Here is a 24,297-nt window from a genome sequence, read left to right on the forward strand (position 1 = left end):
GGATGGATATTTTCCCAACATTTTATATCCATATTCATCTTTTTCTTTTTCTCTTTCTTTTTCCTCTTATTCTTTCTATATATCCATGTATGTAATCAACAGCTCTTTCTGCATTGCTTGGCTCCTTCATCCTTTCCTTTGCATGTCAACACCTCCCAGACAGAGGACTCTCCACTGCTAAATAACCATGAGTAACCATGGCCATGGCTCGCTCTCTGCCCAGCGCACTGTTCCCTGAGCCATGGTTCATTTGGTATGGAGCCCTTATAGTCTCCTGCATTTGCTCAAAACCAGCTGGTGAGCAAAGAGCACAACAGCACACACTGGGCAACTCTGGCTGCATCTCAGTTTCTTGCCTGCTTTTCTGTGTATCCTGGGAGGATTTCTTATTTGCATGTTCTCTACTTCCAGGCATGCTACATGTGCACAGACACACATATTCAAATGAAAGACAGTCGTGTTTAATGCATTTTCTGTATCTTCATCTGAAATCCAGCAAAAAAAATAATCTCAAGAGTAAATACTCCCTTGGTGTATATTACAGCTTGTCCAGATACAGCTTTTCTTCACCAGCTTTTCCCTGTCACCTTGCCACTTTGCGCTGCCATCTTATATCACTACTGCACTGCTCTTGTGCCCTTGCAAAAGGGCACTGTGGTAGGGATGGAGCTACTGCTATTCATTAACATCTAATCTTTTCTGACATTGGTCACATCTGCAGCATGGCAGGGAAAAATACACAAGACTTCAGTATGGAGGGGAAAAAGAATTTCCCCATAATCTTTCTATCCTGCTTCACTGCCTGGGAAAGAGAAAAGAGCAGGCAAGGCTTCTTTTTCAGAGTCAATGTCTGAACCACACAAATGTTGGATGGCTCAGATTCATGGAGGATACATTAGTGTTTTCACCACCTTCCAGGATCAAGTCTGCATGTTGCACTAAACCATATGGACTCATGCACTGCAATCTGATATGCACAATCATACTCTTCTTTTAGTCACTCTGTGAAACGCAGCCCTGCCCGTGCTCATGTGGAGAGCCTCGCTTGGACCATGGATGTCTCAGTCCACCAGGCATGGGCTCTCGTGGGTAGCAAGGGCAAAAGTGGAACTGAAGCTATGTAGCTCTGTTAGTTTCTGTCTGATGTTGAGGCTGTTGAAGAAAAGTGCCTGGATTTGAGCAATAGCTTGAGGTGTTATCTATTCACGTAAATTTTTCTGAAATGCTTACAGGAAAACAAGCACCTGGCCCATGGTTTATAGGTAACAGTACATAACCCCCAAGAGAGAATATTGTCACTTTTGAAAGCTACATGTTAGTAAGTTTACATAAGAAGTGTATGAAGGAGTATTATAAAATATGCTTATCTGTAGTTGCAGGAAACAGGCCTTGCTGATCCTTCTTTATACTCCTAGTAATCTTCAAGATACTTACCTTGTAGCCAGTAAATGTCCCAGCAGCTTGTGAAAGATGGAGAAGCAGAACATTATGGTTGCCCATGCCTGTACCAAGTGGGTGGTGTCTCTTCTGGGGACTTCACAGTAAGGCTCTGCGCTATGTTTTCCTGTTAGGCTTTACTGCAAATTAAATAACCACATACACAGAAATCATTAAAGATACCTCTAAAGCAGACTATTTTGTTTTCTTTTTCTTAATAACTAAAATGGCTGAAAATGAGCAAAATGTAATCCTTGAGTTAGGGATACAACTCAAATCAAAACAGCCAAGTCATGAATTGGCAGCAGTGCGAAATGAAGTCAACAGCTGATCAAATCATCAAACAAGCACATATGAGATTTGAGTAATGAAGCCACAAAACATATGGTGAATTCTATGAAACAATGAGCACTGCTCCTCCTTACTCCAGTTAGACTTGTCACTTGCCCACACATACTTTCTTTCTCTTCAGCCTTCCTTAAAATCTTTGTCTTTTTTCCTAGGAAGTAACTGGAGAACGAAAGGTAACTTTGTTTATTCTGATCCAGTAAAGATTACCTGTTGATGGTGGAGCTGTTTGGTGTGAAACTAGCTGAGGAAATACTAAGAGCTTGCAAAATGAGAATGGTTGGAGTTTATTCTTGTTATTATATACAACATGATAACTTTATTAGATAAGCCTGTTTCACCAGATGGAGGGTCGGAGTTGTTTGGAGAAGCAGGAGAGGCAATCAAGGGAAACTCTCTGTCTCCTTTTCTTGAGAGCTTAGAGAAGGTTCTGGCCACAGCCAGCTGTTGCGACTTTTACCTTGGCCTAGCTGCAGCCCCTGAGCTGCTCTGATGCAGCCAGGGCTATGTGGGCTGTGTTAGGTGGTGAAGGAGAAGCAGCACAAGTCAAGCTGAAACCCAAAAAAGAGTGTGGAAAAGGGATCTGAAGCCCTGAAAACCTGATTGCCATACATGCTGAAGTTTGACTTGAAGTGTTTGGTGAGGGGATATAATGAGACATCTCATAGTTATTAAGCTAAAGAAAGTAGGTGTGTGTCTAGAGGTAGAGAAGAGATGGATGTATACAACATTTATGCAATAGCGATCACGAAATGATAGAGTTTTTGATTCTTGGAGAAGTAAGGAGGAGGGTCAGCAGAACTGCTACCTTGGATTTTCGGAGGGCAGACTTTGGCTTGTTGAGGAGCCTGGGTGACAGAGTCCCTTGGGAGGCAGTCCTGAAGTGCAAAAATGTCCAGGAAGGCTGGACATTCCTCAAGAAGGAAATCTGAAAGGAGCAGGAGTGGTCTGTCCCCATGTGCCAAAAGACGAGCCAGCAAGGGAGAAGACCAGCCTGGCTGAACAGAAAGCTTTGGCTGGAGCTCAGGAAAAAAAGGAGAGTTTATGACCTTTGGAAGAAGGGGAAGGCAACTCAGGAGGACTGCAAAGGTGTTGTGAGGTTATACAGGGAGAAAATTAGAAGGGCCAAAGCCCAACTAGAACTTAATCTGGCTATTGCCGTAAAAGACAATAAAAAAATGTTTCTATAAATATATTAACAACAAAAGGCGGGCTAACGAGAATCTCCATCCTTTATTGGATGTGGGGGGAAACATAGTGACAACGGATGAGGAAAAGGCTGAGGTACTTAATGCCTTCTTTGCCTCAGTCTTTAATAGTCAGACCAGTTGTTTTCGGGATACCCAGCCCCTGAGCTGGAAGACAGGGACAGGGAGCAGAATGAAGCCCCCATAATCCAAGGGGAAGTGGTTCGTGACCTGCTACACCACTTAGACATGCACAAATCTATGGGGCTGGATGGGATCCACCCAAGGGTCCTGAGGGAGCTGGCAGAGGTGCTCACCAAGTCACTTCCAATCATTTATCAGCAGTCCTGGCCAACCAGGGAGGTCCCAGCTGACTGGAGGTTAGCAAATGTGATGCCCATCTACAAGAAGGGCTGCAAGGAACTACAGGCCTATCAGTCAACCTCAGTGCCAGGGAAGGTTATGAAGCAGATCATCCTGAGTGCCATCATGCTGCATATACAGGACAACCAGGTGATCGGGCCCAGTCAGCATGGATTTATGAAAGGCAGGTCCTGCTTGACCAACCTGATCTGCTTCTATGACAAGGTGACCCACTTGGTGGATAAGGGAAAGGCTGTGGATGTTGTCTACCTGGACTTTACTAAAGCCTTTGACACCGTTTCCCACAGCATTCTCCTGGAGAAACTGGCTGCTCATGGCTTGGATGGGCGCACTCTTCGCTGGGTAAAAAACTGGCTGGATGGCTGGGCCCAAAGAGTTGTGGTGAATAGAGTTAAATCCAGTTGGCAACCAGTCACAGGGGGTGTTCCCCAAGGCTCAATATTGGGGCCAGTTCTGTTTAATATCTTCCTCAACGATCTGGACAAGGGGATCGAGTACACCCTCAGTAAGTTTGCAGACAACACCAAGTTGGCCGGGAGTGTTGATCTGCTGGAGGGTAGGAAGGCCCTACAGAGGGATCCGGACAGGCTGGATCATTGGGCCGAGGCCAATTGTATGAGGTTCAACAAGGCTAAGTGCCAGGTCCTGCACTTGGGTCACAACAGCCCCATGCAACATTATAGGCTTGGGAAGGAGTGGCTGGAAAGCTGCCTGGTGGAAAAGGACCTGGGGGTGTTGGTTGACAGCCATCTGAATGTGAGCCAGCAGTGTGCTCAGGTGGCCAAGAAGGCCAATGGCATCCTGGCTTGTATCAGAAATAGTGTGGCCAGCAGGACTAGGGAAGTGATCGCCCCCCCTGTACTTGGCACTGGTGAGGCCACACCTCGAATACTGTGTTCAGTTTTGGGCCCCTCACTACAAGAAAGAGGTAGAGGTGGTGGAGCACATCCAAAGAAGGGCAATGAAGCTGATGAAGGGTCTAGAGCACAAGTCTTACAAGGAGCGGCCGAGGGAGCTGGGGTTGTTTAGTTTGGAGAAGAGGAGGCTGAGGGGAGACCTTATTGCTCTGTACAACTACCTGAAAGGAGGTTGCAGTGAGGTGGGGGTCAGTGTCTTCTCCCAAGTAACAAGTGACAGGACAAGAGGAAATGGCCTCAAGTTGCACCAGGGCAGGTTTAGGTTGGATATTAGGAAAAACGTCTTCACTGAAAGGGTAGTCAGGCACTGGAACAGGCTGCCCAGGGCAGTGGTTGAGTCCCCATCCCTGAAGGTATTTAAAAGACATGTAGATGTGGTGCTTAGGGACATGGTTTAGTGGTGGACTTGGCAGTGCTACGATAATGGTTGGACTTGATGATCTTAAAGGTCTTTTCCAACTTAAATGATTCTATGATTCTATGATTCTATTGATTGCTTGCTGAAGAGCTGGGCCGATGGCACTTTACCAAAAGATGCTGCTCTTATTTATAGTAGGAGAAGATTGCCCAGATACTGAGGCTTTGGCAGCTTCAAGTGGCTCGTTCAGCAACAGGATAATGGAATGAAAGTCAGATGAGAAGACAGCTCATGGGAGCTTCGTGGGGAAGCAGCATTGCTACATTGAGCCAGACCAGACTGGCATCAGTGAAAGCTCTTGCTGTTAGCTCACTGCTCTGCAGGCAGTGCGCAGTGAGCTCGCAGCTCTAGATTGCTTACGGTGACCATATGTCAGTGCAGAAAGCATTTCACCACTGTGCTTGCTGTTAATTAGAAGCCAGCAACTAAGTGGCAGCAGAGTCTTCAGTCTGCAGGGACACCAGCACGCCCCAGGGCAGTTGGCCACCTACTTTGAGGCTGCTCCCTCTCAGGCTCCTAATTCTATTTCCTGAGGTGACCCTGGCAGATCTCTCCACTCTCCAAGGAGTTCAGGATAACTAATATGGAACTGCAGTTTGCTTCTTAGTTGTGCGAATGAGAATTTTCCTTTCCAGAAAACCTTGTCTGATTTCTATTGTCTGATTCAAAGGAGATTTGATTCCTTTCCAACAGGTGCAAGATTCCTCAATATGTATATTGGCAGTTATTGGGCATACTGGGGAGGTGGAGCTTCAGGACAGAAACTGAAGAATCTTCCCAAGAAAGTCTGCAGCAGCAATATAATGAAGAAAATTTTGTTCCAGAAGCAGAAATTAAAAACAACCCTAGTGGAAATGTGTCTTGGGAACTTTAATGATCAGTGGTGGTCCTCTGTTTTACACCTCACTTGGGAAATGCTGCTCTCATGGCAAATAGTCACCCTAGAACTATGGTAAAACAGGAGAAAGTCATTGCTTCCTGAATCAGCAGCTTTGGTAAGGGAAGCTCTGGAGACAACTCCAGAAAGTGGAGGAGGAAAGGGGGAAGGAGGAGGTAGTCCGTACCTGTGTGTATGTACATACACACCCTTCAGCCCCTGAGGCTGGGCTGCATCTTGGCTCCTTTCCATTCAGATCTATTCTGGGACAGCTTCTCAAAATTGCTCTTATTTGCAAGTGTGAGCTGACCTTATTCCTCTTTATATTGCTGCTGTACAAATGAAAACATCAGTAGAGAAAGCAAAGCAGCACATTGGGCTGGAAAGTAAATCGCGTACAATGCTTGTGTTCCCATCCTAAGCTCCCAGGCTGTTCTGCTTCAGCTGCACTATCTGGCCAGCGGGTTGTGAGACACTTGCATGTCGGGCCGCATCCTGCCATCTTGCACGAGCCCACTTCCCGAGAAGCTGGCAACACAGAAAACTCCTGTTGTCAGCACATCCCCAATGGCTGTGTTTCCTCTGCGAGTGATAAAATGGTGAGATCCCTTGGTAGGTACTTCCCAATGGCCGCGGCCCCAACAAACTCATTAGTGACCAGGTGACCTTGATGAAGAGAGTTGGGAAGCCTCTCAGCCCAAGTGTTGCCAATGAACAGAGTACAGCTGCACGGTCTGGTGTTTCAGGCAATTTGGACACAGGATCAACCAGCCCTCGAGCCAAAAAGATGTTTGCATGATGAAACTGTCAGCTCAACAGACAACCAGGGCAAGCACACCTTCTCCCTGACTTGCTTGTGTGGCTCTGGCCCCTCACTATTGCACTCACATGCAGTGCATCAGGCATCTCTAAACCCACCTCTGTGGATGTGCGCGCGCGTGTGTGTGTGTGCGCGTGTGCGCGTGTGTGCGTGTGCGTGTGTGTGTGTAAATCCCTGGGAACACAGGAGCTTGAACTGGGGAAAGATGGATGCACCAGGGGAAGGCAGGCAGGATTTAGTGTGCAAGCATGGAGCTTCTCAAGTCTAGCATGAATGGGGTGGCTTTTGTGGAGAGAACCTTACCTCTGCCTCCTTGCTGCCGCTTCTTGGCAGTACTGGTTTTGCTAACACAATGCAGGACACAGCTGGCCAAACATACAACCAGTCCTGTGCTGCTTTGCAGGGATCCTTGAGCACTTTGCCGCATGCCACTGTACGTCCCCCTCGTGCCCCGCAGTGCTGCCGAGTGCTGCCCTGGCTGCCAGCACTCTCCTGGGGCTCTCTGAAGTTCAGGCTCTGGGCAGTGAAAGGGTGGGTTGATCCGTCATTTATTTCCAGTGTTTGTCATCCCTGAGTCACTGTGCTGTGAAAACATGAAAAAGCCAGGTCCCCACTGACCGCAGGGCAGCAAACTTGATGGTCAAAGGCATAGCAACAAAATTAAATAAACAAATGAAAAAAAGGTAATACTGCACCAGAGGCAATGCAACAAGACATTTTCAGGAAATCACTGTTTTGAAGGAGTTTGAGAACATGCTAGAGACTTCATCTCTTAGGTCACTGTCGCAAAGACAACTGAAAACTAGTAGTGATCCAAAGTCATTGCTACTGGACAACAGCTTGTTATAGACAGTAAATTGGTTATAACCCTGATTCCCATTGTTTGGGTCCCCCATGCCACCGATTGTGCCCAGGTCGAGGACAGTGACTTTCCGGCACAGTGGGTGAGTGCTGCCATCTCCCTGACCGTGGCCGCTCGGGGGCACAGCTGAAGCTTTCTGTGGGTGAACAGTTGCTTTTGGGGACCCTATGTCCCTAGGTGCGTCATATCCATGGTGCTTAGTGGCTTTAAATAGAGTTCTGGGTGTTCAGCACCTCTAAAAATCAACACCTGAAGGCAATTTAAACAAAGGCCATGCTGAAATCTGCAGGCCTCATATGGTGCAGCTCACAACTCTGTGTGGCCGCCGAGGCTCACAGAAGGCAGAGAAGCCATAGCGCAAGCTAGCAAACTGGCACGGCATGCCATCTGGCCCCATTGTCCTGGTTTCAGTTGGCATAGAGTTAATTTTCTTCATAGTAGCTGGTATAATGCTCTGTTTTGGATTTAGGATGAGAATAATGTTGATAACACACTGATGTTTTAGTTGTTGCTAAGTAGTGCTTACACAGGTCAAGGACTTTTCAGCTTCCCATGCTCTGTCAGCTGCACAAGAAGCTGGGAGGGGGCACAGCCAGGACAGCTGACCCACACTGGCCAAAGGGCTATGCCATACCATATGACATCATGCTTAGTATATAAACTGGGGGGACTTGACCAGGGGGCAGCGATCATTGCTCGGGGACGTGTTGGGCATCGGTCAGCAGGTGGTGAGCAATTGTACAGTATATCACTTGCTTTGTATGTTATTTTTGTATTATATTATTATTATTATTATTATTATTATTATTATTATTATTATTATTACTACTACTACTACTACTACTACTACTACTACTACTACTACTATTCTATTTTATTTTACTTCAATTATTAAACTGTTCTTATCTGAACCCACGAGTTTTCTCCATTTTATCCTTCCAATTCTCGCCCCCATCCCACCGGATGCGGGGGGAGTAAGCGAGAGGCTGTGTGGTGCTTAGTTGCTGGCTGGGGTTAAACCATGACACCCATCTTTCCCATCTTTGGGCTGCATTTTCATCTCCAGTGACATGTTAGCAGTTCCCTTTTCCTTATAGGAGCTCCTCAGTGTTCCCATTTGTCTCACTAAAATCACAGTCTGGCTCTACAGACAGACTCAACACCTTTGCTTCCAAACAGGAGGACCATAAATTTCTCCTCATTTTTGCAGAGGGCACATAACCAGAGCACCACAGCCTTCGGAGGTAGTCCTGGTAAAGGAAGAGTAAGGTGATGGTGTGTTAGAAAAGATCCCCAGGGAAGCCTTTGCCACTATCAGCATTTGAAAGATGATCAGCTGTTAGATAAATCTCCAATAAAACATCACTTAGTCCACAGTGGGCTGGTCAAAGGTAGTCATAAGGATTTGCAAAATGTCCCTTCAGCTTTACAGGCTAACGAGTCAAGAATATGAGGTACAAAGTAGTGGGAGTGGAGATTTTAAAAGTTGTGCTGGCCCAGAAAGCGTGGCCATGTTGGTGTGCCCACCCAGCATTTGCTGAGGATGCACTATGCAACAAGGGATCAGCATGTCCCCAGCTACTCCTGCCCTTGGTGACTGTATGCCCAGTGTGTGCTGCATCCTTGGGGCAGCGGCAGCTTCTTCCTACAGAAGCTGGGAGAAGCTTGCCAGAGACAAGGAACATCTCCAGCCAAGGGAACTTCAAAAATGAAGTTAAAGATTTAGTTTGGGCGCATCTTGCCAACCCCTGCCTAACTGTGTGAAGTAATGCCATTTTCCTCAGTGTCTTTTTTTCCACCTGAAAAAGAGGCTCTGCTTGTGGGGAGCAAATGTGTGAATGTGATTTGAGTAATTAGTGTGGCTGAGGGATCATGCTTATATCAGAGAGGGAATAAGAAGGTAATAGAGGGGAAGAAACAATCTTTGAGCGCTCCTTATCATAATTGGGCATTGGGGCTAATGCAGTATCTTTCTCTACCCGTGTATGATCATTGCATTTACATTTCTTGCCTGAAGATACAACCAATTTCAGGACATATTTATAAGCTGATGTCGCCTGCCTCCTGAGGTGCGTACAGGGCATTTCCTCTGCTGCGAGAAGGCAGCCAGCCTTTTCCAGCAGCATGTATGCTGCATGCCGGTCAGCAGCTTAGCCAGCCTCTGGTCATCTGCAGGGGCAGGTACCAGGAGAACGGTGGGGTGAGGAAGGCCCTCAGCCCAATGGGCAGGTGGCTGGCACCATGAGGGTAACCCTCTCATCTTCCTGGGGGTTATTTCCAACACATGTTTAAGGCAGTATTAAAGGCACAATTGCATTTCTGAGTACAACAAGCACTCAACTCCATCTAACTGTGGGAGAAACCCACTGTGGTGGCCTCCCTGTGCAGGTGCTGCTGCTGTTCCTGTGGTGGGGGAAGAAAACAGCTGGAGTGGCCACCTGCCTGGGGTTTATTTGAGCAAAATCACCTTTCAGACTCGGCTGCAGCCTTCCTGTGTGACCCTGGCAGCTTGCTTGGCCCCTGAGTGCTACCCAGGTATCGATGGATAACATGCTGATGTGACATGAGCTGAGCAGCACTGCCAACAGAAGAGCTCTTGTGAGGCCAAGTAATCCCATCCCCAAGAAAAGGGCTTTCCTTTCTGTTCTATAGAAAATCAGCTAGAAAATATCTTGGAAGAAAATTCTGTTTTCATGAAATATGTGGGACAAACTTTTGCCATTTTGGAGTCTGCTAGGATCTGCTCAGGCTCTGGGTTCTTACACTGGTGAGAAGTGGCTCAGGAAAAAGCAGAGCATCTCTCATCTGTGTTGGCTCAGTACAAACTGCTCTTCATTCCTCCCCCTCCGCTCCTCGCCCTGCTGCACAGGTGTCCTGTGCTTGGGCTGCAAAGGAAAAAACCATTTTGTTTTGTTCTTGCTTTAATTGTGCTTTCTGAGTGTTTCTATATAGCTGAAGGGCAACATGCACATGCTTGTACAAACTTTAAATAGGCCCATTTGCTCCAAGTGATGACACCCAAGTGATGTCAAATGTAGGCATCTGTTGCTCAAAGGAAACAGTGGTGTCAACTTGTCATACTTTATTCCTGCTCCTGCATCCTGTGTAGCGAAGCAGCAACCCACGCACAGCTGGAATTCCTGCTAACAGAAGAGCAACAGAGTCGGTAGGTGAAATCCACACGGTGCCTCATTTGGGTCTTTGAAATTGGACTCTTACAGGGCTCCAGTGTTGTGTGACCTTTTGTTAGGCTGCCAGACAGAGGTGAATTTTCCTTTTGTATGAAAACAAACAAAAAAATCATCTGACTTCAAAGGATTCATTGTCAAAATGCTTTCCATCTGTGCAGTATTCTGTTTATTATTTGCTTTTGTCTTCTGTTCCTGAGGGGTTAATTAAGACATGTATCCTTCCTGGGCTATTTCTTTACTGTAGAGAGGCTGAAAGCACAGATTTGTTTTTATCTATGACGACATAGTCATATGTCCTGAATCACCACTGGCAGAGCTGGAAGCAGCTGACGAGAGCAGCCAATATATCTCCCTCCTGAGCTTCGATTACTTCCCTTGCTACTGTCCGTTTCTCTGTTATTCACAAATCCTAGAGTTATCTGGAAACCCTGAAGACTTTGACTGTGTTTATAGTTTTGGCAGTCCAAGGAGGTCTAATTCTAGTCGCAATTAATGCGTATTAAGACACATACATACAGATTTGTTTCACGGTTTGCTTTTAGACTCTGGACAGGCTGGGCTGCTCTGCCACAGCATGGCTGCTGATGAATGAAGGATTATATCCTTTGAGTTTTATCTCAAACAGTGATTCCATAGAAGCCACTATGTTATCTTGTAGCTTATGGAGATGCTGGGTGAGCATCTAAATATCCCTGCCTCAAGACCCTGGCTAGTGCAAGGGCTTTTTCAATGATGTGTTGTATTCACTTGGAGCCTCTCTCTTTAAAGAAACGAAAGTAAGAACAACAAAAACAGAAGTAAGGGGAGGGGGGGAAGGGAGAAATAAAAAATCTCCAGAAAGGCTTGTGGGTGAGAAAGAGGTAGAAATGGGTGAACTTATAGGCCTGGTCCAGAAGACTGGAAAATTCAGTGGGCTTTGGCTCGAGCACTGCATGTAGGGCAAGCTGTATGGCCTCGCTCCAGTGAGGAAAACAAGGTTTTTGTCTCCAGGCTAATTGGGCTGCCATCATTTGCAACACAAGTACCAATTTTGTGACAGCACACCCAAACTACGAGGTCCCTCCAGGTGATGCTGCATACAAAACCACAGAAGAGATAAGAGCCATACCTGCTGCCAGCCAGTTCCAAGATGTCTGGAGATCTTCCAGTGGGGTGCCATGGGTGGCAGGTTGTTACAGTCCTAGTTGCCAATGGCCTCTTGTTTGCTGGGCCAAGAGAGATTTCTTATTTCAAGAGAAGGGGCTGTATCAGGACTACACATGGGTACGTTTCTTAAAAAAGAGCCAAGGTGGGCTGTCATCAAAGAGAGTCCAGGACATACGGAAATCTTAACAAGAGCCAGTGGAAAGACAATGTCAGTGTAAGGATTTCTGCAGGTCCATCAGCCTACAAAGACCATAGGCCCTACTTTCTGGCTCAGTGACCAACATGGAAGGTAAGGGTGTTATATCTCCATAGAAAGATTAATGTCAAGTGTGAGGATTAGTTCTCTGCAGTGCAAGAGATTAAGTTTGGATTCTGCAAGCTTTCCCATTATCGGCTTTCTCCCTAGACAATCCCCACAGGCATGTACTACCCTCCGTGGCCAACACTGAATCTCAGAGAGTGTCTCTCATTCAGCTGTATTTCCATTTGCTCCAACTCCACATTAAAGCAACCATTGCACTGAGACTGTGCTTCACTGTGCAGATTTAGTGGGCCTCTCGCACACCTCCAGGGATAAAACCTACCTTCTGTATTAGAAAGGGAAAAGAAGCAAGTTTTCTCCTGCCAGGCAGAGGGCTGTGGCCACAAGTCCTATCCCCAATCCAGCTGTGCCAGCCAGAGGTGGTACCTCCTCCTCTAGCTATAGCCACCACCGTTCATCAGCTCTCTTGGCAAACTGGTTGGTGTGAGCACTCCCAGTCCTGCTCCAGGCAAAACCAACCAGAATAACTCACAGCATCGGCTTACATTGTTTAAACTAATCCAGGTCATTTTGCCTGAAGTGGATTAAGGGGTGCTCTGACGGGGAAGTGAGGGGAGAAATCAATGTCATCCTCTCTGAACCTGCTGACAGAAAGGCTTCTTCTGTATTCAGGCATCTGCACTGCCAAAAGCCAGGAGCAAGACACAGGTGTATGCCAGATGGAGAGCTGAGGGGTTGTGACAGCGAAGGATGTGCTGACAGCCTTGAAATGCAAAGTGCCTGTGGCCTGACTTCACCCAGGAGTGTATGCTCCAGCAGCTGTGGCTGTTTCAAATAAGCCTGGGTTCAGGAGGTTCCTTAATTCTTCTGCTCTTAAGATAACTTCCTGCAGTGTTTTTTGCCTCATCAGTTTAATAACCCCCACCTTGGGCAAGGCTTAGAGCAAACCTACCACTCAGAGCAAACCTGCCACTCACTGGCCGGGGCACAGGGTGCAAAGCCCACGCTGATGGTATCTCCAAGCACTTCAGCATCGTGCTTAGCTTGGCTCTGTCTTTTGTTCTGGGTCTGTGTTCCACTGTCTGAGCAAAGTGCATAGAGGAATACTTCTTCCTATTTGTATTAAATGCTTTAATTTCATGAGGCAGAGACCCTGAACTGGAGGAGCTCTACCTGTTGGCAAAGCTGCACTTGAAGGAAAATCAGGGCTTTGTTCGGGAATCTCAGAGTGGCTTTGATTGTTTGCCTAGTAAGGCTGCATATCATAATAGAATCAAATATGCTTTACAGACAGTAAATCTGAGTCACAGAAGAGAAACGGATGTCTAACTTTACACAGGAACACACGCCAAGCCAGAGAACATGAATCTCAGTGTAGAAAAGGTCAGGCTCCCAAAATAATAAAACAATTTAATTATCTGACACCTTTTCATTAATTATATATTTCTGTGCAAACTTGGGACCATTTTTACTCTCCTCTAAATTACCATTTTGGCAAAAGGGAAGTACTTCATGATGTGAGGTGGGTGGCCAGCTCTGATTCTCGTGCCTCTCTGTTTCATCTGCATAAGAAATAGCAAGGGAGGAGCACAGCGGCTGCTCCCACAGCTGCCAGGACACAGGTTGTGAGAGGGGCACTGCCACGCCAGGTCCCTCCGGCCACACTCACGCCACTGTCTTCAGCAAAGTCCTGCGGCTCCTCACAGGCTTTCCCCCTAAAAACCGAAGGGAGAGTGAGGAGGAGAGTTTGTGTCTTTATTTATCACACAGGTTTTAAAACACTGAGTTTTTTTAATCTTTGTATTTCCTACATTGCTATTTTACATGGCAACTCTACATCAAGTCCCAGCAGTTAGGCTGATGCCAGGCAGCTGGGGACGTTAGCACTTGCTGACCTGTGTCTCTTTTCAAATGACATCACTCTGTTTGCGTACTTAGTCTGTAGGACCCTACAAACTTGTAACCTGACCTGGAGCCGCACTGAGACCATACACTTTATGTTCTGTCCCCACTGACCTGGTGATGAAGCAATGAAATCTGAGAGCTGTGAAAAATGCATTTCAAGTTGAATAACAAGAAAGTGTTGAAGGAAAGGTCCTGTTTTATTATGACCTATAAAATACTAGGAAAAGGCCCCATTCATTTTCCCCAGTTTTATTTTTAATAGATTACTTAATGGGTTGCTGCTGAGGTAACTATATGTATGTATAAAGAGAGTTTAAAAATGATTGTGCCCATACTAATGGCCCCTCACAATATCAAAAAACAAAGTATGTGAAAATGCAAATACCTCTGTATCTTTCTTGTCACTTTTTGTTTTGCACCTTGTGGGAGCCCCATTTAATCTCTAGCAAGAACTAATTTCTCCTGGGTTCTTAGCCTTGTCCTTCCTGCCTCTAATACCAGATTGGCAACCCAGTCACAAATAGTTAAAAGCAGTACCGTAGGGTGAATATAATCATGGCCAGTAACTGGGCAACTGCCCACTTAATCTGATTATCGGCCTGTGACGCACTGTAGCCTGTTAACCTTGTTTTGACCAGCTTCCTGACACTTGTGGCACAAATGAAGTGTGACATGATTAAATGAGACTGATCAGTTTTGCTCACCAGGACAATACGGGGCAGCTGCTGTGCTCAGGATTTACAATGCAGTGAAAGCTTTGAAGTCCCGTAATTTAGCTGTTATGATTGCTTTCGTCTGACTGGAAGGATGACTGTCCTCTTCAAACACATGTAGTTCGGTGTGGATGCAACGACTTTACCGTGGTGGTTCCCTGTAGATCTCTGCAGGGCCCCAGCTCGTACCCAAGAAGTACGTCTGCAGAGCAGGGGTGGCTTTGATACCCACCTGATGCAACCAGCAGATGATAAACTTATCACATGAGAGAAAAGCAGGACAGGGTGATGAGAGAAAAAGCAAACACAGCTCTATAAATGTATTTGATATTCTAACTATATTTTAATACTTTTTTTTTAGTAGTTTTTGGACAGTTTTTTTAAAAGTGGAAGTATTAGTCATGTAATAATCCAAATACTGTGTGTTAAGTTGCTTTCTGATGGCATGAGCTGCGTTAGGTGATGATAGCCTTTCTGCTGCAAAAGGATCCTTTACCTTACTTGAAGCTTTGCGTATTTTAAGGCCAGAAAGACTGTTACAGTTGTCCTGATCTTCTGCATAACATTTCGGAGCATTTCCCCTGGGCGCTGGAGGGCAGTGCCTTTGCTGGGGAGCGCGCTGGTTTGCCTGCTGTTGGTGCTGTTGATGTGGTGTTCTGAGCAGCTACAGAAACGTACATGTCTGGTAAGTTAATGTGCTGATGTGCCCTTCATAAAGTAAAAAAAAAATAGATCTCTGCTAACCTTGCAAGCCCTCTATTGTTCACTGGAAAAGGCTAATAGGAAAAAAGGAAAGAGATACAAAGAAACAAGAGCATTAAGATGAAAAGAAAATAATTACCTTGGATGGGATATGAAATCAAGGACAATATTTTTCCTCCCTGCTATGGGCATTTATTTTTACTAGTAGAGTACAGGGATAAGGGGACATTGTTCTCCTGACGTAGTCAAAACAAACGTAAAATCCTCAGTCTGACATTGAAAATGACTGATGCTTGTGCAGGAGGCTGGGCTCAGGCAATCCAGATCACTATCGCCCTGTCTTCTCATGTATAACTTTGCACGTTTCAGTCCACATAAACGAATCCTAAATTCCCGCTCAAGGATGAGGCCTGTCAAATAAACATGCCTCTGTAAGTCAAAGCAAAATGCATGCAGAATAAAAATGCCTGAAATTAGAAGTATAATATAAGTTCTTCTCATTGACTAGATAAATTAGTAGGGCTTTAGGAGCTACGCAAAAGGCTGCACGTGTGTGCAGGCACAGGATGGCATGGGAGAGGACTGAGACACCGAGCTCAGTGGTGGCAGGCTGGGGGAAATGCTTTCCTGGAAGACAGCAACTCAACCTTCAGTTTCTGGTAATTTTGGGAAAGATTTCATGGCCAAACACTCACATGTTCAGGATTACCTAGCAGAAAATTATATGACTGTCAGCAAAATAAATCGTTTTGAATGAAGATGAACAAGGCATGTAAGCCGAGTCAGAGAACTACTGTTAACTAATCACTTGTCTGACCTTAACTGCTCCCTAATTACAGTGTCTAGGTCTTGGGTGCCTTAGATAAATGCTTATAATAATATAATGCCTGTTACAGGAGGACCGGCCGTGCTTTGTATGTAGACATGTCAAGTTGAGAAGGGTATTAAGTCCTGTGAAACGAAGTGCAGGCAGGTCTGGTGCCTGCTGCCGGCTTCTCCCTGCCCAGTGCCTGGGATCACGCTGCCATGGGGCCCAGCAGGACTTGGGGGGCCACCCTGGTCCCCGCTTCCCCTCCATCCCCTCTCCCCAGGGTACGCTGCCTTGGAAGATGAAGCCTCAGACAGCCCAGGCATGGACAGGAGCACTTCATTGCTCCTGTGACACGTTATTAGCAGGCGCTGGCAGTGCCAGGCGCAGGCAGCGGGCCATGAGGCTGTTTTGCTTGGAAGCAGCCACCCCACGTTATGACATTTTTAATTTATAAGCACAGTACTGCATCCAGCTAACATGTGCCAGGCTGCTTGGCACTGCTAACCGTGGTGTGGATGGGGCAGCCTGGGGGACTGGGATGGAGCCTCTAATCTGTGAAATCCAGGTCAAAGCAGGACAAGTCTGATCTGATGGCCTGCCAGTGTGACATGAAGCTCCGGCAAGCCTCCACCAGGCACAAGCCCAGGTTTCTCTGCCGGACACTCCTTTGGTTGCCCTGCTCTAGGGGAGGAAGACCTGAGCAGGTACTAAAGGCAGGTACTTAGCCTGGGCTAGCAAAACTAGAGCCTGGAGGCTTTACAGAGCCTGTGCCTGGTGGTCCCTTTCCTTCCCCAGGGAGGGACTGGTGTCTGCCATGTTTGTAGGCTTTGGCCATCTGAGACCTCACACTGAACATCACCTGGCTGCAGTGGGAAGGCAGATGTCTGCCTCCTCAAAAGTGGAGAGGTTGTCTCATCACCTAAGGCAAATAGCCAGATGCCGCACCACACTCGCAAACGCATTTGTTATAGCAGCGTTGTACAGAGGTCACAGTCGTGGGTGAGGTCTTCCTCAGGCTGAGCACAGGGCTAGCACATTGGGAACCTATAATCCAAACAGGTGAAGAATAGAGGGAAAATGATCGCAAAAAAATGCTAGGATTAGCTGTTGGCTCAGAAAAGGGAAAATGAATGGAATAGGATATCCTCTTGGTCAACTAATATAACTCACACTGGGAATGGATGCCAGCACACCAGTACTCTGCCAAGGCAAAGACTTTCTGGGCTAGTCCTACAGTGTGAAATTATTTTCCTATTCCTGGTGTAAGTAAGTCCCCGTTCTCTCTTCTGGATGCAGGTTAAATTCAAAGATGTGTTTTATTTTCTTAATAGCTGCCTTGGTTTTTTTCCAGGTGCCTGCTTTTGCATTTCTCTGGTGTTTCCTGTAGGGATAGTCCTCAGTGATTCCTTACAACGACACTCACGAAGACAGACTGTTAAATATGAATCACAGCTGCCATGAAGAATTCCCTGACACAGCTACCAAAAGGGAGGTGGAGGAGGTAAGAGTTAAGTGCAAAAAGCAGTATCATAGCAGAAGAAGTTTGTTCAATCCTGCATGCTGCAGGAAAGAATTTTATTAATGTAGTGTTGCAATCTTTTGAGAGTATCTCTCTCCTGGAAGGATTTCTTGGAAGCTTTTAAGTGCCTTTGGTAAGTCTTTGCATTTAGGCCATACATCTCTGGTACAGATGATTTGGAAACCCTAGCTCCTGCTTCAGAAACAGAAGCTTGGGGCAGACCCTAAGCATTGGTTTAACTCTTTATCTTTTATTTGGGGCAGGATTGATGCAAGGTAACAGTCTGTCATAATATGCCAGACAGAAGTTTTCTTGACCTGGTCATTTTAGATTGCCTGATGTTACTAGCTGCTTCTTAGCATTCCTGTTGCCTAGCTTCCTGCTTACCATTTGCTTTAAAGTGTCTTAAAACAGACCTGATGTGGTATCAATTCATTAACTCCCTCTTCCTCTGTACAGAACAGGAAAAATTGTGTCCTCCTGCCTTAGTGATGAAAATAGGAAATTTGTTATGATGGCCTAATGCTATTGCTAGGATCCCTCTCGCTCTTGAAAAAAACACTTTTACAACTTGTTTTGCTCTTTTAGAGTCTCCAACTCTGCTTGCCATAGGATTATCCTGATTTTATTTTTCTTTGCTCATCCATTTTCTACACTTTACAATCTTGACTGACTGTATAGGACAGAAACTTACACTCAAATGTGTTCCTAAGCTGGAGCTTTTGTCTCATGGAGAAATTAGAGTACGGACAGCTATCTTTTAAATGACACCTCTCAGTGGGTTTCAGGCCAGCTTAATCTGACTTGCTACATCTCAGTGCTAGTCACAAATTAGCCATTAATAAGGTCAAACTTGGAAAGAATTGACTGACTCAAAAATAAAGCTTTGAAAAGAGAGTTAATAAAGGTAAATCCCATTTTCATGCCATCCCAGCAAGTCCAGCCACCAGCATTTCAAACAGGTCCACTGGGGCCTGCCTTCTGCTAACACCTGCAAGCCCAGGGGAGCACTCCCTGTTTATCACTAAATTTTTACAAGCTAACCCAAAAGAATGCCTATACAGTGCTCTGGTCAACCTTAAAGGGCTTATAACAATACACCAAATAAATACTCAGCTGTTACCAAATAACCCAAATCAATCCAACCAGTGGCCATGTAAGTGCAGGACAAGCCCATGCTAAGTATTTATGCAACATCTCATGCAAAACTGTAAGTGTAATACAAACAGTAATGAAGCTATTTCATGGACATTAGCACTAGCTTCTAAAAAATGAACCCATTGGACTTTGGGGACATTTTCTTTTCAGATCCAAATTTGCACTGGTTTCGTATGAAATTCCAAGCCAGTGAAAACTAACTTTTGTTTTCACTTCGACTCTGATTCACGGTTGTGAGACACTTGTGTCACCAGAGCTGATTCAGATCCACCTGAGTTCAAGCAGGGCAGTTCTTGGGGATCTGAGTACCCACTGCTGAGTCAGGAAACCCAAATCTTCCCTTGTGCAGGATCTTCACTTTCTCCACAACCCCTGTTGTTATGCAACCACATGCAAAGAAACAGGGATCACTGCTGTTTTCTTCTATATCTGCTCCTACACCTACTGTTAAACTGGTGCCTTTCATCTGGACTTAGCTTGTGCTGAGGTTTGATTGTAAGCCTACATGATAGAAATAGTTTCTATCATCATGTAGTAGCGTATTTCTATCATGTAGTAGTAATTCTGTGGTGTTTCCCTAGATCCGTGAAGGCTCTACTTTGTCTCCTGAAGTCAGCTGGATAGTCCTTTACCTGATAATTTGCCATCCCCTTGTGTAACATGAGCTTCATCTTGGTGTCCCACCATGTGTGTATGTGTGGCTATGCACAGTGCTCTGTTAACGCTGGCTGGAGTACGAGCAAACGTGGCTTCTCTCCTAGTCAGTGAGACAGAAAAGAACACTTCACAAACATAAGCTGTTCTGTTCTGTGACCCAAACCCGCTCCTTTCATTGGACAGAGAAAGAGAAGGAGAGTTTTTTGCTGAGGGAGACATGCCGGACAATGCTGGGCCAGATGGATCTGCTGACTGGAGAGTTTCAGGTGTGACTGGAGCTGCTGGGGTTCAAATTCCCATTCTGGTTTGTGGCATACTCATTCATTTTGCCGTTGGCCCTGCTGACACTTCCAGCAGCCTCTGGACTTGAAAAGCCCTTTGTGCTTCTGTCAGGTGAAATAAATATCAATGCATGTGTAAGAGAGGTCACTTTGGATTTCCACACAGACAGGTTTTCCTTTTCTTTTATCACAAAAGCGTGATGGATAAGAGGCAAGGGGCCGGCTGCTTTCTGGAGCGTGGTAGGGAAGGGCAGGGATGCACACAGGGGTGGAGAAGGGCTCTTCTGACATTGCATGCGTAATCTAATCTACGCCATAATAATTTCCTACTGGCTCTGCATCAGTCACATCGTTAGCCTAACAGTGAAATTAGATCTTGCCTGTCAGTGACATTTGCTTTCCTATCTGGACCATCTCTGTACTGCAGTACTTCCTGGCTCAATTCATGTGGGACCAACAATCCCAGTTATGTCGATCCAGACGTAGCAGAAAGCTTTTACTGAGCACCCCCAGCAGGCCAAGGAAACCATCAAAGTGAGTGTTTCAATATGCCATTGCTCTCTTGTGTAAAATAGGAACAACTTCATGCTGCAACTTGGTGTCTTATTCCCTTCCAACTCCCTGCATCGATCAAACAAACAGCAAATACTAAAAAGATATGTGAAGCATATCCCTTATCTAAATCCATACTGTATCTATGTCTATACTGTGTGCAGTCCAGCTGAGACAACTGAGCTGGTGGGCCAGTTTCATTCAGTTGTTGCTCTTCTTCCTCCGTTAGGCACCAGGAAATAGAGATGCAGTATTTCTGGCCCTTGCATCAGACCTCTGGTCATACAAACTTGTTCTGTGATCTTATATATTAAGTATGGTTTAGTCGGCACATTTCTCAGTTAGGAAGCTTTAAAGTGTTCAGAAGTTGTGGCAAGGAAATGGGAGATGCACTTTCCTCAAATCAAAGCTCCCAGAGCCACTGCAGTAATGGTGCTGCAAACACTGAAGTTTTCCATTTTCCCCATGCACCAAAAATGACGTGTCATTAAGGGGTCCTTGCAATAACCAGTGAGTTCTTCACACTTCTGAAAACTAGGGAAACCTGGACAAGTTCCTGTGTGGGTCATAAATTTCTACTGAGCCTCCTGTGCTTCCCAGGGTGCAAACTTCTTGCTGTACTCACTACTGATGGTTGCACCTCAGAGACAGGCGAAGTGATCTGAGCCCCAGTTTGAGTACCCCCTCTTGCCCCAGGAGGGCTGCAGCTCACAGGGTGCTGGCTCTGGATCCATAAAGAGGATAGGCTTCACTTCAGGCACAGCCAGTTTGATGTCTGACTGTAAATGTATGAGCTGTCGCACTGCAGGGGGGATTCATCTCCTCTTAGCTCCAGACATTTCCAGTGCAGTTGTTTCCACTGGAGCCAGACACTGTGGGCTTCTTTCACATTTATGGAGAGAAATAGGCATTTCTGGGGATTTAGCTCATCCTGAAGCAGATGTTTAAAAAGTCGGATGAACCCTAGAAGTGCTTTCTAGGAGGACTTTATCCTTGAACAGCTTGAGGAACATTAGTCATTGAAAAGACTAAATTTTGGACAAACTCCAAATTCCAGATTACCATTTAAAAATATAACATTTTAAACAAACATTTTAATGTAAGCAAACATTCAATTTACCCTTGTTAGCAAACACAAAATGACTTAATTCACAGTTTTTCAAATAACAGCTGGGTTCCCAGTTAGAAACTGCAAACACCATATAGATTATCTTCCCCTGACATCTTGTTGCCTTGCATTTCAGGAAGGCTTAGAAGAGATAAGATGGGTTCATTTCTTCACCTCTTACCTAATCACAAAGTCATTTTGTGGTCAAGACCATTTTTAAAGGTGTCTGATTAAGGACCTCAGGGTTCAATTCCAAAAGAATTAATTTAAGATCTGGCACTCAGAAAATTCAGTTTTAGCTTAGGTCTCATTTTTCTATGAACGTTTTGGGATCCTGGATACTCCATTCCCTCCCACCTTGTACTTTTAATGACTTGCCTGCTTCTTGTTACATTTCCTTTACCCTGTATACAAAGGCATCAGCGTGAGATAGCACCAAATATTTTGTGAAAATATAAAAAAAAATGAATTCCCACATATGCACATAAAAGGAAGCTTCCATGATGTGCTTTTTTCATGACCTGGAGCTAAAGACAGGCGCTCTACTTTTAAAATGTGTTAAACCAGAGGCATGAGTTAAACTCTCAGACCTTCAGGTGGCATAGACACCATAGGTGATGTAACATTTTACTTTAGCTGGGGATTTACACGCATGATGTAGTTTTATGGCATCTTCCTTCAAATTACAGCAAATTTTCATCATCAAGACATATCAATTTGACTTTTGTTATTTATTTGTTAGAACCTCTTTAAGGGACAGTGGGAGCTAAACTGCTGTGGTCCTGCTAGGGGATATGTATTGATCCAGGCATTCATTTATTGATTTTGTACTTTACTGCCAAATAATCCTCTCTGTTTGCTTGTCTTCATCTACTTTAGATTCTGGAAGCAGCCTGGAAATTTCACACACTGCCCATTACATTAATGGAAAGTATTGATATGCTAATTGTCCAGGAGGTGATCGGAAGACCTGGGGACAACCTAATCATCTTGCTGTTCTACATGCTGTCTATGACTACTTATTTTGAAATCATTAGCTGAAAATATTGACATGTTAGGTAATGAATAAAACTCACATCAAAGAAACAAAATTACTTTTTGAATTAAAAAAAAAAAACTGCAAATGCAATGGATTTCTAATGCGGCCCTCCAGAAAACACAAGTACTCAGAAGGTCAAGTATAATAAAACTGTGACTTGAGTGGGTGAGGAGTGGGGGGGTGAGGTGCTTAAAAACAAGAACTCTGCCTGGCTCTGTAGGTAGAGAACTCTAACTATAGAACTGCCTAATTTATATGTAAACTTATAAATATGTAAAATGGAAAGGATGCAATATTTTTGAAAGTGCTTTTATTTTGCAATTTAATCTGCTAGTGTAGCCCCCCTGCTGCTCCATAGAGTAAGATTAAAAGGTAAAACAGGCATCAGAACTTTCCACCAGCATTTCTGATTTTGAACTTTGTCCTTTGTATCAGAGTAGCTGGAATTGGGAATTTGCTTGGCTTGAGCAAGGGATATGGGGATGTGGAATTGTCTAGGCAGACTATGCAACCACATACCTTGGGGGGGGGCTGGGAGTGGGAAAACTACTCTGAAAATGCTCCAGCTGAAATTTAACATAGCTCAGAGTGAAATGGGGAGAAAGAAAAACAGCAGTGTGCCACCTGAGCGATACAACTCAGGGGTGGGATCCTGCACCTTTTGTTTTATCAGGGAAAACGTAGACGTCACCCGGTAATACTTGCAAATTGCTGTCATGGTGGGCAGAGTGATGAAGTAAGCCCCTTGCCCTGCTGTCAGGCTATGCCCTAGGACATGCTGCTACTGCTGTGGCATTACAGCCTCCTACCATGGCTTTGGCAGTAGGGGAGAGCTCAAAACCAAGTGCATCCCGTTGGGCTAACGGTAGAGCAATCATGCAATTTGTGCTAAGGAAGGGCAGGATAGGACTGAAATTGTGAAGCCCAAGGTTATGCCTGTGACACAAAAAAGAGGAGAAGGATTTTTGTCCCTCACTCCCCTCCCCAGTCCCAAAATCAGAAGTGAAGGGTAGTTAGGAGGTAGATGGAGGAAGTCAAGCAGTGATGAGCCAGAAAGAGTGGATGAATGTCTAAACACACTCTCAGAGTGAGGAGTAATCTCCTGGAACACAGCGTGGCAGCCCCTTCACCATGGGTCAGTAAGAGGGACCTAGGCAAGGGATGTAAAGATTTACTGTGCAATGGAGAACAGTCCTGTGTTGCCCAGGGTATGGACAAATTGACCTTGCAAGCCTTTTCCATCTCTGGTTTCTGAGTCCCAAACAGAGAGTTACAGCTGCAGCTCAGGACAAGTGGGAGCTGCACAGCAGGGGGCTCTTTGCAGACTGCGTGAAGAAAAAAATGAAAATGAATGGGCCAGAGCTTCAGGGCCTTCCCTTTCCATAGCACTAGGACAGAAAACCTAGCTGCTATTGTAGAGCAAGGAGTTTCTGCGCATTTTCTAGCGTGCTGAGCCAACAGCCTGGCAGGAGAGGAGGAAGAGGATTTAACACTTAAGATAGCTTAATTTGTACTAGCAGAACATCCCAGATTGGGTCTGTCATAACATACTCTTTCTGGATGCTCATTAAAACCCTTTTTGCACCCAGAATATAGAGTAGCTTGAATCTGCAGAGTCCAGTCCTAGTATTAACTGTTTGCATGCCTCAGGCAGCTGTGAGGAGTGAGCTCCTGGGAGCACAGAGACAGGCCACGGCAGCTGAGTGGGTGCCTGAATCCAAGCCTGGCACTTCTGGAGCTCAAGAAAAGGCGCATTAGTTTGCCCAGGTGCTTCCTGTTGCAGGCACTGAAGCTTACGGTACGCAGGGGACCAGGGAGGCTTGCCTCTCTTGCTCTTTGAGCTCCATCGTAGTTCAATTTGTTTTTTTGAGAAGGCTGCCAATGCAATTGCACGTGTGAGAACTGTTCATTACTTTTGATTTAATCCTTATGTTTTCAGCTGGCATAGTGATGAGGACCACATCAATGCATACCGTTAATAACCCTTTACAAGTTAAGATGTT

The 24,297-nt window shown here is 45.4% G+C and overlaps 1 protein-coding gene across 3 annotated transcripts in view; it reads left to right on the top strand.

The window, feature by feature from the left end:
• The window catches only part of LOC148057117 (uncharacterized), a 107,537-nt gene extending 85,198 nt beyond the window's left edge, over positions 1-22,339 (top strand). For 2 of the 3 annotated variants that reach the window (XR_015702064.1, XR_015702065.1), the window contains 2 exons: positions 17,332-17,481; positions 22,135-22,339. The gene's annotated coding sequence lies outside the window, so the exon portion shown is untranslated. Of the gene's footprint in view, positions 1-14,990; positions 15,153-17,331; positions 17,482-22,134 lie in introns of all 3 variants that reach the window. The other variant, XR_015702063.1, reaches the window with a different exon arrangement.
• Positions 22,340-24,297: the final 1,958 nt, after the last annotated feature.

Source organism: Nipponia nippon, unplaced genomic scaffold (genome assembly GCF_047370975.1).
Source record: "Nipponia nippon isolate SJK-2023a ecotype South Korea unplaced genomic scaffold, ASM4737097v1 scaffold_10, whole genome shotgun sequence".
NCBI classification, from domain to species: Eukaryota; Metazoa; Chordata; class Aves; order Pelecaniformes; family Threskiornithidae; genus Nipponia; species Nipponia nippon.